Source organism: Mus caroli, unplaced genomic scaffold (genome assembly GCF_978045245.1).
Source record: "Mus caroli unplaced genomic scaffold, Mus_caroli_1 scaffold_11, whole genome shotgun sequence".
Classification (NCBI taxonomy): Eukaryota; Metazoa; Chordata; class Mammalia; order Rodentia; family Muridae; genus Mus; species Mus caroli.
The window spans coordinates 32,289,851-32,296,197 of record NW_028227266.1 but is presented as its reverse complement, the minus strand read 5'-3'; positions in this window follow the sequence as shown (position 1 = coordinate 32,296,197).

Here is a 6,347-nt window from a genome sequence, read left to right as displayed (position 1 = left end):
AGGCTGTCTCCCACAGCAAGTGCAGTGGGGATGTGCAGGCAGCTTGCTTCTCCACTTTCCTGCAAAAGTTCTGCTTTCCGCAACCCCCGCTCCCTCCTGCAGCAAGAGTGAGGCTTCCTCCCCAACCAAACTTCTTACCAAACTTCTAGCTGTAGTACATACTTGAGTAGAAGACATCTTGATCTACTTTCTCCAGGATAATAAAATAGCTGAGCCTATGTCCTTTATAAGAAAATTTATTTAGTTCAGATTTGGAAACTGAAGTAAGCCTCAGATCAGGTGGCTACACCTGTGCTACCTCTCTGGTACTAGTCTCTTGGCATGGGACATCATAGTGGCAAGAATATGTGGGCATACGATCTAATGAAAAGATAGAAAACTGGAGATTTTGGAGGTCAGGCACAGACTTTATAAAAAGAAATCTGTTTTCATAAAAGCTAACAGCAAGGAGAAGGGTGTAGAGTGTTCTACACTACACTGCACTATACTGACCTCTGTGTTCTGACCACAATCCCACAAAGAAAAAAAAAAACATTAAGTCCTTCCAAGAATAGCACCATGATGGCTGTCTTAGTTGGGGTTTCTATTCCTGGACAAACATCATGACCAAGAAGCAAGTTGGGGAGGAAAGGGTTTATTCAGCTTATACTTCCATGTTGCTGTTCATCACCAAAGGAAGTCAGGACTGGAACTCAAGCAGGTCAGGAAGCAGGAGCTGATGCACAGACCATGGAGAGATATTACTTACTGGCTTGCTTCCCCCTGGCTTGCTCAGCTTGCTTTTTTATAAAACCCAAGACTACCAGCCCATAGATGGTACCACCCACAAAGGGCCTTTCCCCTCTTGATCACTAATTAAGAAAATACCCCACAGTTGGATCTCATGGAGGCACTTCCCCAACTTGAAGGCTCCTTTCTCTGTGATAACTCCAGCCTGTGTCAAGTTGATACACAAAACCAGCCAGTTCACATGACCTAACAACCTTCCAGGAGTGTGATTGTTTGAAGGAGAATGGCCCCCATAGGCTCCCATAATTTTTAAAGATTTATTTATTTATTTAATGTGAGTACACTGTCACTGACACACCGGAAGAGGGCATCACATTCCATTACAGATGGCTGTGAGCAACCATATAGTTGCTGAGAATTTAACTTAGGACCTCTGGAAGAGCAGCCAGTACTCTTAACCGATGAGTAATCTCTCCAGCCTGGCTTATATATTTTAATACTTGGTCCCCAGTTGGTAGAACTCTTTGGAAAGATTTGGAGGTGTGGCATTTTTGGAGAGTGTGTGTCACTGGGATTGTGCTTTGAGGTTTTAAAAGATTTCCATCATTTCCGGTGTCTCTTTCTCTCTGCCTCTTAGGTCTCAAGACGTGAGCTCTCAGCTTTGGCTCTAGCACCCTGCCCGCCTGTCTGCTGCCATGCTCCCTGCTGCAAATAGCCACAAACTTTAACCTTTGAAACTTAAGCCCCTAAGAAACTCCTTCTTCTAAAAGTTTCCTTGGTCATGGCATCTTATCACAGGAATAGAAAGTAACTAAGACAGGTAGTGTGCCGCCTGGTTTTATATCAACTTGACACAAGCTAGTGTTATGTTGGAAGAGGGACCTTTAATTGAGAAAAAGTCCAGCCAAATTAGACATGGGCAAGTCTGTGGTACATTTCCTTGATTGTTGATTGATATGGAAGGACCTTAGCACATTATGAGTGATGCCATTTTTGGGCTAATGTCCTGGGTGCTATTAGAAAGTGGGCTGAGCAAGCCATGGGAAGCAAGCCAGTAAGCAGCACCCCTTCATGGTCTTGGTCTCTGCATCAACTTCTGTCTCCAGGTTCCTGCCCTGCTTGAGTTCCTGGCCTGATTTCCCTCTGCGACTGATTTACCTGGAAGTATAAAAAGAAACAAGCCCCTTTCTCTCCAAATTGCTTATGGTCGTGATATTTTTATCACAGCAATAGTAATGCTATGACAGACCTGCTCCACATCTTATAGGCTCCATTACCCCAGTACCATCACACTGAGACCAAGCTTTCAACATACGGGCCTTTAGGCACACTAAACTTATATCTCAGTCATAACAGATGAAACAAACAAACCCTTATTTCTTCTTTTCCACGTTGTGAACAGCAGACGAAAGCATGTGTATGAAGCTGTTCTCGTGTAGGCTTCTGGTTTTATCTTAGTTTACTTTTCTTGTCTGTCTTTAAAGACAGCATCTTGCTATGTAGCTCTGGCTGACTTGGTATTTGCTGTGTAGGCTAGACCTCCAACTTGCAGCAATTCTGCCTCTGCCTCCAGATCGCTGAGACACAGTGTGTGCCACTATGCACAGCCCTCTGCCATTTTGGCTTAGGATTTAATTTTGAAATGAATACATTGACAATATTTAATTTTCATTTGTTCGTTTTTGTTTTTCGAAACAGGGTTTCTCTGTGTAGCCTGGAACTTGCTCTGAGGACAAGCTGGTCTTGAACTCAGAGATCCATCTGCCTCTGCCTCCCAAGTGCTGGGATTAAAGGAGTGTGCCCAGATAAACTTCACATCTTTAACAGGATATAACAGGAGTAGGACCAGTCCGAGGGTTCAGCAGGTAAAGATGTACCCAACACCTGATGAGCAGAGTTTGACCTTGGAACCTGTGTAAGGTAGAAGGAGAGAACCAACTCCATACGTTTATCTTCTGGCCTCCACATTCGCACTGTGGCATGTGCACAGTCAGCGCAATAAATAAATGCAATAATAAAAAAGAAATATGACAAGAGTTGTGAGGATTCCCTTAATACAACCTTAATAAAATTAAAGAACTCTAATTAGAAAAAAATAAGTTGGGCAGTGGTGGCACACGCCTTTAATCCCAGCACTTGGGAGGCAGAGGCATGCAGATTTCTGAGTTCGAGGCCACCCTGGTCTACAGAGTTCTAGGACAGCCAAGGCTATACAGAGAAACCTTGTCTCAAAAAACAAAAAACAAAAAACAAAACAAAACAAAAAAACCAAAAAAAAAAAAAAAAAAGGAAAAGAAAGAAAAGGAAGAAAAAAATTGAAACAGGGGCTGGAGAGATGGCTCAGTGGTTAAGAGCACTGACTGCTCTTCTGAAGGTCCTGAGTTCAATTCCCAGCAACCACATGGTGGCTCACAACCATCTATAATGAGATCTGACGCCTTCTTCTGGAGTGTCTGAAGACAGCGACAGTGTACTTACATATAATAAATAAATTAATTAATTAAGAAAAATTTAAAATAGTTTGAATCCTCAAATTATCTTGAGTTCCTCGTAAGATTAAAAAATTATCCTTGGGGCTGGCGAGATGGCTCAGTGGTTAAGAGCGCCGACTGCTCTTCCGAAGGTCCAGAGTTCAAATCCCAGCAACCACATGGTGGCTCACAACCATCCGTAACGAAATCTGATGCCCTCTTCTGGAGTGTCTGAAGACAGCTACACTACAGTGTACTTATATATAATAAATAAATCTTTTTTAAAAATTATCCTTGTGTTTTATATGTGCATGATGTGTTTAGGGGGCGAGAGTGCCATGGCACCCATGGAAATAAGAGGATAAGGTTATAGAGTTGGTTCTCTTCTTCCACCTCTGTTCCAGTTCTTGGAATTGAACTCAGGTCATCAGGCTTTCCAGGTAGGTGATCTTACCTGCTGAGCCCTCCTGTCAGCCCTTCCCTGAAAAATGAAAAAGAAAGAAAGAAAGAAAGAAAGAAAGAAAGAAAGAAAGAAAGAAAGAAAGAAAGAAAGCATTGTATCCTGTCACCTAGGTCTCCCTTGGTTCCTTGGAGGTAAAAACTGTTTTAAATGGAACATCCAGAGAGCATAGAATAAAAGACCCCATTTAAATAGGGATCAAATTTAAAGCAAAGTTAAAAAAATCTTTTAAACATGTGAAGAGAGAGAGAGAGAGAGAGAGAGAGAGAGAGAGAGAGAGAGAGAGAGAACGTGCATACATGGTCTGGATTTTGTTCATGATTCTTCTGCCTCTGCCTCCCATGTGCTGGAATTACAGGCTTATGCCACCATGCCCAGAAGTTTGGCTTGTTTGAATTATTTATAAACTCTGGCATGACTTTTGGGGAACCTGTTGGGCAGCCTTTTTTTCCCCTGTATTGTCTTATCAATGTGCCCCTTTGTGGCTGGTAAGGTGGCTAGCGGTTAAGAGCACTGACTGCTCTTCCAAAGGTCCTGAGTTCAAATCCCAGAAGCCACATGGTGTCTCACAACCACCTGAAAGAGATCTGACGCCCTCTTCTGGCGCTTCTGGAGACAGCTACAGTGTGCTTACATCTAACAATAAATAAATCTTTAAAAACAAATGTGTTCCTTCAACTTTCTGTCTAGTGGAGACACACAGAGGTTCTTAGGCCCTGGTGTGTAATCAATGGTCTGTGACCAATAATGTGGGATAACTTCTTTCTTATTCCCGCTTCTTGGATGGCACAGCTTGCTTTTACTTTTGGCTTGAGTATATATAAATAAAATCTGGTGTCGACTGGATATTAATAAAAACAATTTTAAAGAAATGGGTGGCAGAGCTAATCCTTATAAGTTGAACTGATAATGTTTTATATCATGTACAAAATCATTTTTCTTACAAATAGTTTTTGTCCCCTTTGTAAAAGGATGTTTTATCATTATCTTTTCACACCTGCACACACATACAGTGAATGAATAAATGAATGAATATTCCAATCAAAAATTAAGTATTCTCGTGTATGTCTTTCCTCCTGTTGGGTTTAGTTTGAAGCCAGCCTGTCTCAAAGAACCAAAACACAAACACCAGCTCCCCACATTTATAATTGTTTCAGGTTTAGAATTGTCTCTGAAATAATGTAAGAAATAGTAGGTTTATTTCTAAGTATACCATTCATTCCATGCTTTAGGAGAAGCAATCTAAGAAAAGCTAAATTCACTAAAGGACACTGTTACTGCTTGCTGCTCAAACAGCAGGATACAATAGGAGCCCCAAATCAGCACTTTAAAAGCCCCTTTATCTATGGTTTCTACTCCAGCTGGCAGATGGTAGCATATAGGATCACAGTGCGTAAAGACCGTGCAAGGACCAGGGTGCCAAGACAGGACTCCACCTAGGCAAGACTGGTGAAGTTTGATGAGCACTTGACTTGGTATCTGTCTCCAGAAGTTGGAAGCCTACTCAAGGACTTGGGGTGTATTTCTGTGGCAAAGCACATGCTTCACTGCAAGGTTCAATGCCCACTGAACACGTGTGCACACACATCTGACACGAAATCCCTCACCAAGGATTCCAGCAAAGTCGATGTGGAATGAAAGAAGTCGATATAACTAATCACTCTTCTAGAATTCATACAAAACTATCATTCTAAGTTTAGTAAGGATAAACTTATTTTAAAGTAGGTTGGAGCTGGGTATAGAATTCAGGAGCAGAGGCTGGAAGATCTCTGAGTTGAAGGCCAGCCTAACACACATATCGAATTCCAGCCCAGGGTAGGTCAGGGCTACTAGTGAGACCCTGTCAACAGAAAGAGAAAGTGAGCAAGCAGGCAAGCAAGCAAGCAAGCAAGCAAGCTGGATCTATTACTAAAGTGCTAACTTTAGTTTTTGATATTACGTACCTACAATTTGGAACTTATAGTTTCCTTCCTCATTTGGCTACAAATATCCAACTAATGTTTCAAGAAACAAGGCCTTATGTGTAGCTCTAGCAGGAACTCCAAAATCTGTCTGTCTCTGCCTGTAGAGTGCTGGGATCAAACACATTTTGTCACGCGCAGCCTTTCTCTTTCATTTTTCTGAGTTGGAAAAACGCTTAGAAATGTTCATAAGAACTGAGTAGGTTTTGTCACTGCCATTGGCTTTGGGGACATCTCTTTCTGGTCTTGTATATAATTGATAACCTCAGGCTTGTTGACAAATGAGAACTTGCAAATAATTATACCAACTTCCAACTACCCCAATACGTTCCTGTACTTAACAGTCATACTCAACTCATGTTCCTATCCAAAACGCAGTCTATTATTAAAACATGGTGTACTTAGTTACTAACTAAAACATGGACAGAAAATTGCATCTTGTTCATATTAAGAACTGAAAAAAAGTTGTGCCATATCCATTACATTCGTCTGAAAAATTAAAGCTCATTGCCACCGACAAGAATAATGTTTGTGAGACTAGTTCTTGACAATATTTGGAGTTGCCAACAGAAAGGGAGGGGGAAAAGGGCTAGCCTGTACGAATGGCCACACCAGTCACCTACAAAATCCAGAAACGCTGAGTTTTATTACCACTTTTATTACAATAAAAGAATACAAACTACTTCTCTGGGTAATAGGGAAGAACTGCAGGCAAAGTGGATTTAG